The sequence below is a fragment of the Cenococcum geophilum genome, assembly GCF_001692895.1.
Source record: "Cenococcum geophilum 1.58 unplaced genomic scaffold K441scaffold_2, whole genome shotgun sequence".
NCBI lineage: Eukaryota > Fungi > Ascomycota > Dothideomycetes > Gloniales > Gloniaceae > Cenococcum > Cenococcum geophilum.
Window position 1 is genome coordinate 4931261 of NW_027137560.1, and position 11075 is coordinate 4942335.

Sequence of the window (11075 nt, forward strand, 5' to 3'; positions counted from 1 at the left end):
CGTACCACTATAAGTGATATTCGTGCACGTTAATAAAGCGAGTATACCGATACTAATTAGTAGACATATAGATTAGGAAATACGCAATAAGCTAGAGCTTAAGAACCGTACTAGAAACAGTATACGGATTGCCTAGCCTTGTCTATTTCAGTTAAAGAAGAAAGCTATATTACCCTTAAAGCTCGAGACCACGTATTAGCTTAACTGTTAACGCGTTAAATTGCCTAGAGAATTGTATTTTTACTTAAAGAAGATTACGACCTCCCTTAAGCTTAAGAGAATTTGTGCTAGCTTTATAGCTAATATAATAGATCGCTAAGAGAATAGCAGTCTTGCTAAGAACACTTTATAGGCCTAACGGCTGTAGAGAACGTATACCCCTGACCTTGACTATAACCCTCAACCTTAACCTCAACCTTAACCTTAAACCTCAAACTTAACCTTAAACTTAAACCTTTAGAACCTCTACCTGACCTCAAACCATAATATACACAAAGACACGACAATATGGAAATTAATTGGAAGGAGAGAATTGCTAAGTACGGCTACGGAATTAACTTAGAGATAGCTATAAATGACAATCTAACGGAGTATGTGGAGACTAAGATATACCTATATACACGATCTAACCTTATAGACTTTTTATTGTGGACAGTGTTTTAGGAAGACTTTAAGGACTTTACGCTAGAGATCTTTAAACGAGTACAATCTAATACTAGGTTAGAAATCCGTAACTACCTAGTTAAAAGAGGAGTATATATTATTAAGTAAAATAAGAGATACCCCCTTAATAAAGTGCTAACGGACGTTGCTAATAAAGAAGAGTTTTACGAATGGACGGATAAAGAGATTGGTTTAGCCCTTAATGATATTAAGTTAATAATTACTATAGCTCTATAAGACCAACTTAATTTAACCTTAGATAAGCTTGCTATAGTTCTACCGGCGTTAATACCTTCCTATAGTCCCTCACTAGCTATATAAGCATCTCTAGCCCTACCACTAGCTGCTCCGCCAACTTTACCAGCTATTCCAACTGCTGCACCACTAGTTACCCCAATCGCTGCACCGCCAGCTACTCTAATCGCTGCACCGCCAGCTACCCCGATCGCTGCCCCCGCTACCCCTACTACCTCTACTACCCCTTCCGACCCTTAGTCCTCTAATTACAACTAAATCCACACTCTTATTAACCAATTACTATAGTTAAGAGAGCAGTAACTATAGCAGCCGTAGTAACCGCAGCAGCCGTATATATATATACTACCTAAACTAGCTATGCCTAGTATAGAGTAAGGACCTAGGCAAGGACCTAGATATAGTAAGGAGGTAGCTATAATTATAAAGATCTATATAGACGACTAAAAGTACAATAGAGTTAGTAACAGCTTTAACTTTAAGTTAACTATCTTCTATAATATCTATAAGAGGTCTAGCTTACCACTAGAAGGCTTTATAGTAGCATTCCCTAGCATACTAAAAGGGCTTACTTAGGACTACTACTATAACAGCAACCTTGAGTTAAGACCTTTTACTAAAGCCTATAACTATATGCGATAGTTCTTTAAAGGGCTAGAATACTACTATAAGAACCTTACGGAGTAGAATAATATAACCCTTTAAGAAGTTATAGACGAGAACCCTAATAAGTTAATCTATTAGAACTTCTAACTGCTTATAGATAAACTGCTAAAGTAACGTTATAGACTATACCTAAACTTCTATATAAACCGCATTCTTATAAATAAGTTAGTTACTGCTTACTAGGGAGTACTAGTATACTATATTGCTGTCTTTAACCCCTTAAAAGACCTTTCTTAGTTAATTAGTAAGCTATAATCCTTTATTGTTATATAGGAAAAAGAATACCCCTTATAGGCCTTAATAAGACTATCTCACTAAGCCTTTTTTACGGATTAACGCTACTATTAGAACGACTAAAGTTGAGACTAAAACACTAATCGCTACGGCAGTAATTGCTTTTATAAAACCAATAGTAGACTAAAGGCTAAGTGCTACGTCTATAAGAAGGAGGACTGCCGTTTATAGAAACATATAGAGGAGGAGCGTAATCGGTCCAGAGACGACTATAAGAGACGCTTTATTAATATTAAGGGCCGTAATAAGGGTAACTTTAATAACTACTTTAAGTAATACGTTGCTGCTTGCGAAAGAGATAAAGATAATAATTTAGACTTTAAAGCCTATATATACGACGCTAATAACTCTAGGAGCAATACCGGAGAACCTAATAATAATTCTACCTATATTACCACCTTTAGAACATTTACTACGGAGGAAGAAACCTCTATAAGTATAGAGCTAGCTAATAAGGCTTATATATACCTGCTTACGGCTTTAAAACTTACTATAGAGTTTACTACGGAACCTTACACGGAGACCGACCTATTTGCCTATAATACGGCTACAACCACAGCGTCACAATATACCTTAACGGTCTTTATAGGAATTATAATTAATATAGGCGCTTTACGCAAATCTATAGCTAGCTATAGCCAATTCTAAGCTCTATAGGCTGTAGATAAGTCTATAAGTCTTAATACGTTAACTAAGGGCTAAGTAACTATCTAATTTGGGATCGGAGCCTCTACGTTTATCGGAACTATAGATATTAACAGCCCTATAGGTAAGATATAATTCTATATCATTAAAGCAGATACTTCTTTCCTACTTTGCTTAGTAGATATGGATAGACTCTATATTAAATATAATAACCTAAAGGATATTATTATTACTCGCACTAAAAAGGTGCCAGTAGTTAGACGATTTGGCCACCCATTTCTCTTATAGAACTTCTCTTTATAGTCTTATTTAGTTGACTCTTTAACGCGAACCCTTACTACTTAACTAATGTAGAACTACGACGTCTATACCGTTAATTTAGTTACCCATTAGTTAATAGACTGTAAAAGCTCCTTAATAAGGCTAGCTATGGCTATAATACTAATAGATCTGCTATTAAAGAGCTAACTAGACTCTGCCACTACTGCTAAAAGTTTAGTAGATCTCTAGGTAGATTTCGCTTCACCTTATAAAATAACGTTAATTTTAATTATAATATTATATATATTAGCGGCTCCCCCTTACTATACGTAGTTAATAAAGCAACTCGATTTTAAGCTAGTAGATAGTTATAAGATATCAGCGCTAAGCACACTTAGGATGTTCTATAAATATACTAGATTAATAGCTATTTAGGACTACTAAACTTAATTACTATAGACGCTAGGAAGAACTTTATTAGTAAGGAGTTTAAGCACTACGCTGCTACTATGGGAGCAACCATAAAGTTAGTTCTAGTCAAATTATATAATTCCATTAGAATAGTAGAGCGCTACTATAGTCCGCTATAACGAGCCTACCAAATTATTATAACTGAAATCCCTAAAATTAGTAAGGAGGTAGTCCTATAAATAGCTCTTAAAGCCATTAATAATACGGCTGGCCTAGAGGGCCTAGTCCCTATACTCCTAGTCTTTAGAGCCTATCCCTAAATAGTTAAATTGGACGCGCTATTACCTTTAGTTACATCAGTGTGGTTTTGGATAAATCTTATCGCGATAAATGCAATGGATATCCTTATCGCGATAAGGATATCTATTGCGTTTTATCGCGATAAGTCTTGGCATACCCCAAATATATTTTCAGTCGCCTTCTTCTTTATTATTATGTAAAGATAACCGATTTGCGCCTAGTAAATAAAGTTATATTATCCTTTTTTTCCAAATTTTAGTAGGTGGCTCTATATATGGCTCTACATCCGGCTCTGTACATGGAAGCTCTGCATACGGAAGCTCCGCACGAAGCTCTGCATGAAGCTTTACGAAGTTCCGCACGAAGCTCCGCGCGAAGCTCTACACGAAGCCCTGCGCGAAGCTCTACACGAAGCTCTGCACGAAGCTCTACACGAAGCTCTACACGAAGCCCTGCACGAAGCTCCGCACAAAGCTCTGCGCGAAGCTCTGCACGAAGCTCTGCTCGAAGCTCTGTGCGAAGCTCTGTACGAAGCCCTGCGCGAAGCTCTGCACGAAGCTCCGCACAAAGCTCTGCGCGAAGCTCTGCGCGAAGCTCTGCGCGAAGCTCTGCGCGAAGCTCTGCACGAAGCTCTGCACGAAGCTCTGCACAAAGCTCTGCACGAAGCTCTGCACAAAGCTCTGCACGAAGCTCTGCACAAAGCTCTGTGCGAAGCTCTGTACGAAGCTCTGTGCGAAGCTCCGCACGAAGCTCTGCGCGAAGCTCTGCACGAAGCTCCGTGTACGGAGGCTCTGCACGAAGCTCTGCGTACGGAGGCTCTGCACGAAGCTCTGCACGAAGCTCTACGTACGGAGGCTCTACACGAAGCTCTGCATACAAAAGCTCTGCACGACGGCTCTGCGTACGACGGTTCTGTCCTATTCTNCTTNGTTGGGGTAGAAAAGCCCCGCACAGGGCACTTTATCCTTATCGATTGCGATATTTTATGCATTTTCTATTGGATAAAGGATATTTTATGCTCGCTTATTCGCATTATCCAAAACCACACTGAGTTACATAGCGAGCTACGGCTATTAAGAAAGCAATAGTGGAAATCTAGAAGCTATAAGCTAAATAATAGATTGCTAATGCTCTTAATATGCGAAATAGACTATAAACTAACGCTATTTACGGCCTCCCACCTAGTTCGCCTGTCTTAGTCTGGAGAAAAGGCAATACTAGCTAAAGTAGTTATTGGGACGGGCTATATATGCTACTTACCGTTAACGGTAAAACCTATACCGTAAAGCTACTAAATAGACCTACGACCTTCCGCTTTACGGTTGTAAAACCTTACCTATTAGACCTATAAGACTTAGCCAAATTATAAGAGTCTGTTAAATTAGATAAACTAGTATCTTTACTAGCTAAACCTTAATCGTTACCTAAAGCTAAACTATAGCTACTACTAAAGCGAGGCAGAGGTTAGCCCCGTAAATACCTATTACTTATAGCTGTTGCAGACACAGCTGTTACGGACGCTATAATAGATATAGGTGCTTTATGGGTAATATTATAGATATAGCTAATATTGCTATCTACTTATGGGACGATGATACCGTAGATATAGCTAACACTACTATTTACTTATAGAACGACAGTAACACCTAATTTAGCGCTTTACAATAAAAGGAGGTCACAGGCCTACTTAAGAAAGGCGTCTTTAAGATTATTAAGCTATATAATATGCTAAAGGGGGTTAGACTCTTTAATTTACAGTTTATTAATAAGATTAAGAATAAGGGAACTAATAAAGCCTTTAAGAAATTATAACTTGTTATATAGGCCTATAATAATTTAGAGAAAGAGCTAGTCCTTACTTAGTTACTAATAATTTAACAAGTTAGCTAGCGGCTAATTCTCTATATCGCTGCTATACTACTGTAGATATAACTTTACCTCTAAGATATCTTATAAGCCTATGTCTAGTCCACTATAAACCTAAACTGCGAGTTCTACGTATAACCACCACACGAGCTAAATAAACAATTAGGAATTAATAAGGACTCTATTCTAAAGGTTATAAAACCACTTTATAGAGTGCCTAAAGCTAGAAACCACTAGTTTAAGACCTACTATTTATACCACGTTAATTAGCTACGAATAGACTAGTCCATATATAACTCTTACTTGCTTTATAGTAATAAACCTTTTAGAATTGTCGGCCTATAGACTAATAATACGCTATTCCTTATAGATAATACCTTTATAGAGGCTAAATAAAGCGAACTATATAAGGCTAAATTTATAGCTAAGGAACGAGAGTAACTAACTACTGATATACCAATTAAGTTTAATAGAGGGCTTATTTAATTAATATAAGACAGGAGTATTACGCTGACGTAAAAGCGCCAGTATAAGAACCTTAGTGTAGTTAATACTACGCTAGTAGACAGCACTAGCTCTAGAGAAGTTACGCGTAACCTACTTATGCTAAAGGACTAGTATATCGCTTAACGCGCTAGAGAAGCCTATATCGCCTTAGTTTATTAGCTAAAGGCTTTATTTAACTTATCCTTTACTGCCTAGGTAATTAATTCTAAGGAGGTAGACGTAAAGGAGTTAAATAAGCGCCTAAGTTGGTAGACTTAGAACTTACATAGAGGTTTTAAGTTTATTAAATTGGAGGCTAAGACCCTATAGCTCTTAGTCTTTATAGATACTTCCTTTACTAATAATAAGGACCTATCTTTACAAATTAGCTACATTATTACACTAGCTAACGTAACTAAGAAGGCTAATATTGTCTATTAGAGCTTAATTAAGTGTAAAAGAGTTACTAGAAGCGTTTTGGCTTCTAAACTTTACGGAATAGCTTACGGCTTTAATATCGCCGTTGCTATTAAGTCTACGGTAAACAAGGTCCTACAGATCAACCTTCTACTTATGCTTTACACCGATTCTAAGTCGCTATATAACTATCTTATACGACTTGGAACTATATAAGAGAAGCAATTAATAATCGATGTAATGTGCCTACGATAAGCCTATAAACGTCGGCAGATCATAGAGGTTAAATGGATTGATGGTGAAGCTAACCCTGCGGACGCGATGACTAAGGGGAAGCCTTGTGTCGCTCTACAGCGACTTATTAACACAAACTAAGTCGATATACAGGCTGTAGGTTAGGTGGAATATAAGGAGTAATAGAAGGGGTTTTGCGGGTTATATAACTGGCAGAAGATAGTAAAAAGTTATATAACTGGCAGAAGATAGTAGGAAGTTATATAACTTATATCATTATATTACAGACCTATAAAAGGAGCGTAGAAGCTATTACGTATATACTATAAATAGTCTAGAAATAGACTAGCCTTCTTTTTAGAGTTGCTCTAGTATCGGAACGTTAGTTATATAACGCGGTCACGGGACCACGAAGCGAGGCTAGCTGATTTAACCTTGGAGCAACCCCTTACTTCTAGACAACAATTAACTACCAACTTCAACACCGCATACGTACTACTATAAGTGATATTCGTGCACGTTAATAAAGCGAGTATACCGACAGTAGGATAAGGTTAGTAAAAGGTTTAGCTAAGACTTTATTAGCTTATAGAGCTATATTAGTTACTCTATTAGATAGTTTTAGGGAGCTTAGCTAAGTAGGGATTGCTTTAATTATATCTAGGATATTGTCTTAAAGTCCTCCTAGTATAGTGTTTATTTCTAGTAGATCTAGAGATACCGTTCTACTAGGAGTTAGTAACTACTTAGTATCCTTTATAGGAGGCTCTACCGCATTATTTAATTTAGGTATAGTCGTTTAATCTATATTTAAGGTAGGTCTTTTAGAGGTAAGGTTAACTGTATATAAAATTAATTCGTCCTTAGATTTGTCCTTATAGAGAGGTTCTAGTAGACTAATTATCTAGAGGGTGTCTTCTAATACTTCCCTTAGTAGGTAGTTAATATCTTAACCCTTAAGGTTATAGAATAAGGTCCTATTAAATATAACGTCTCTAGTTTAAATAACCTTATAGAGACTTGGAATCCAGATATAGTAGATATTAGTTAAATTATAGCCAACTAGATATCTAATCGATGCATAGGGACCTAGCTTATCTCCCTTTTTAACTTGCTTGTCTAGCGTATAGGTCTTGCAGCCATATACGTATATATAGGTAAGTGATAGCGGCTTGCCGTAGGCGATCTTGTACAGAGTTTTCTACCCTAGTTGCTTATTTGGGGTTTAATTAAGTGCGTAGCTAGTAGTAAGGAAAGCCTTTAGTCCTAGAGATGGGGGTAAGGATGCTTCCAGCTATATAGCCCTTAATTGTTCTATAAGGGTTTGTCCAGATCGTTTAGCTCTACTATTTTATTCCTTAGTATATAGTGCCCGGCATTTAAAAGTAATGCCTTTATCTGCATACTACGTCTATAGGGTGTCTCCCGTTTGTCTAAATGTATATTTATTGTTGCTCTAGAAGAAGATAATATCTTAATGGAATGTATTTTAATTAAATAGTAAGTCTTGCGAATAGTAGGTAGGATAGTAGCTTTGTCCTTATTCCTAGAGGTAAATATAAAGTTAAATTTAGAATACGTGTAGTAGAAATGTATAATATATTTATTATAGTTATATCTAGGTACTCCAAGGTTAATAATATTAAATGCGAGCCGTTTAAATGGTCAAGTGGCTAGAAATTCATGTTCTTGTCTTTAAGAGATCTACTATATATGCTTTACTAATAAGTAAGCTTTATATTCGATTTTAAGTGGTACTTATTCGGTAGTTAATTTGGTTAGCTCTACGCTATTAACGTACTTAGGAAGCTGCTTAGTAGCGTTAGGTCCTATATAGCTAAGAATTTTATACCATTTTATAGCTGTGGCTCCAACTAGTTTATAGGCTATTGTAAGCTTTGCAGTGTGTGGGAAATAAACAAGCAACTTGATTGTAAATGTAGCTCTAAAGCCTCTATATATACACGAAGAAGGTGGAGGTAATAAGACATAAAAGGGTAATAGGTAACTGAAATGGGAACAGTGATCTGCAAGCAATATTGATCTGCAATCAATATATAGGGTGGCGTTGACGCTGTCCTGGAGCCTTCCAAGCGATGATCTTGTGTCTCAGCACAGTGTCGGTAGTCGGTTACAGCTATTCTGCTTAGTTGGTGTCTTCTTAGTAAGAAGGTCGATTAAGTTGTTAAATCTAGGGTATTTATAGGCTCTTAGTGCATTAGTGCCTAGTAGCCCCCTAGTTGTTTTATATAGCATACTATTTCGCTAATTACTAGACAGTATAGTAGGTTTTATCCTGGGTTAAAATAGATATCATTATTAGTAGCTCTTAAAAGTGCTACGATATTTGTAAAAAAGGTAGGTGCTAGTGCTACGTAAGATAGCTTTATTTTTAACTTCCTAGTAGGTATATTAATAGTAATGGTTACTATTCTATATACTTAAATCCCTTTAAAATTTCTACTAGCAATTAGGTAGTTATCTTCTACTACTAGGTATAAGAAGGTAAAGTTTTTATTATTATTATAGACGTATATATCTGCGCTAGGGTTAAGTGTCCAGGTATTCTAAAGTTTAAATAGTACTTAACTAGTACTAAATACGGTAGTATAGCTAGTTAGTGTCTTAGAAGGTAGGGTTTTGGAATTAAAGTTAATTATAGATTCTATATTCTTTACTTCTTATTCTCTTTTTTAAATTTAATTAACTATGCGTTTAATCTAAGGTATAGATAAGATTACTTCTTTTACTTTCTTTTAGATGTCTAGGTTTAGTTTCTATTCTTAAAGGCGCTTCTGCTTAATAATATAGTAGTGTTATAGAGTGAGCATAAGCGACAATAATATATAGCAAAGTAGATATTATTAAGCTATGTATATAAACTGTGTGATAAAATCAAGACGTTACGTAAGAAAAGAAGGTAGGAAAACGGGAAGAAAGGGTATATATTATTGACTTAGTTGCTTAGTTAATACATACATAGGGCAGAATAGGGTTTAGGTTGTGGTCCTAGCAAAACTTAGTAGAATTTAGTGGAACTTAGCAGAATATAGCAGAATGCCGTAGATTGCCGTTAAATTGCCATTAGATTGCCATTAGATTGCCATTAGATTGCTATTTCGCGGTTAGTCTCNAATTACTAAGTTAGTGGAAATAGGTGGATGTGTATAAGGTATTATAGGGGTATCCTATAACAGTACCCCCCCTTTAAACTTAAGCTTCTACGAGATAGGGCTGTGGTAGTTCTAGGTGGAGTTTGTAAAAGTCTTCTGCGGCTTATGTAAGTCCTATAGAGTTAACAGGTTCCTATAAGGACTTAGTAAAGCCTTTCTATTTCATAAGATATATATATTAACGTTTCCATTTATTGTACTTAATGTCATTAATTTTTTTAACAAAGTACTCGTTCTTACCATCCACTTTAACTAGTAGGGGAGGGTCTTATATCTATCCGGGCAGGGCATCTAATATAGGAGCAGTAGGGCGGAGGACTAACGTATAGAATATGGGGTAGATTTTAACCGTATTAGGGAGCTTTAGTTAGTAGGCGTGGGACAAGACAACCTTTTTAACCTTATAAGGGCCAGCGTTCTTCTAATTAAGCTTCTTAATAGGTTGTTTTGTGTTTAGATTTCTTATATCTAGCCAAACAAAGTTACCAATTTAGTAGGCTAGTGCTAGGGTTTGTTTCTTATTTGCTGCGGCTTTATAAATAAATTAAGCCTATATTATTTTATTAGTAAGAAACTGTTATAGTTCCTCTATCTTTTTTACGAATTTATTTACTTCTATAATTTATAAGGCGTAATAAGCGGGGCGAGGGACATTACTAAAGGGTTTAAAACCCATTTATAGATACTAGCCGTAGTTAGCTAGGAATGGGGAGACCTTCATAGTTTCCGAGACGGAATTATTTGTAATAAACTTGGTAAATGCAAGCCAGTTAATCTAGTTATCTTATAAGTGTGACGTATATATCTAGATATACTATTCTATTATAGCGTTTATATATTCCGTTTAACCGTCCGTTTCTAGGTAATATGCGGTAGACAGTAGTGCTTTAATATAGAGTTAGGTAGTTAGTTCTTTCTAAAATATAGAGATAAACTGGCTACCTTTATTAGAGATAATTATTTTAGGGAGTCTATAGAGTTTCTATATGTAATCTAAGAACAGTTAGGCAATAGTAGGCGTTAATATATTAGGGCAGGCAATTAAGTGCCTTATCTTAGATAGTTGGTCTATAACTACTATAATATTTATACAGCCTTTACTTATAGGGAGGTTAACAATAAAGTTAATTAAGATATTCTTCCATCTTCGGTCCGGAATAGGTAGTGGCTTTAGTAGGCCGTTATACGTCTCGCGCGAAGCTTTGGCTTATCAGCAGATATAATAGCTAGAGACATATCTTCATATTATATTATATATATTTAGCCAGTAATACTCCCATTGGAGTAGCTTTAGGGTTTTTCCTTAGCCTAGGTAGCCGGCTACTGGTAGATTATATACGTGTTTAAGGAGCTTAAGCTTAAGTTTATTGTGGTTAGGTATAACTAGGCAGTTTTAGTAGTACA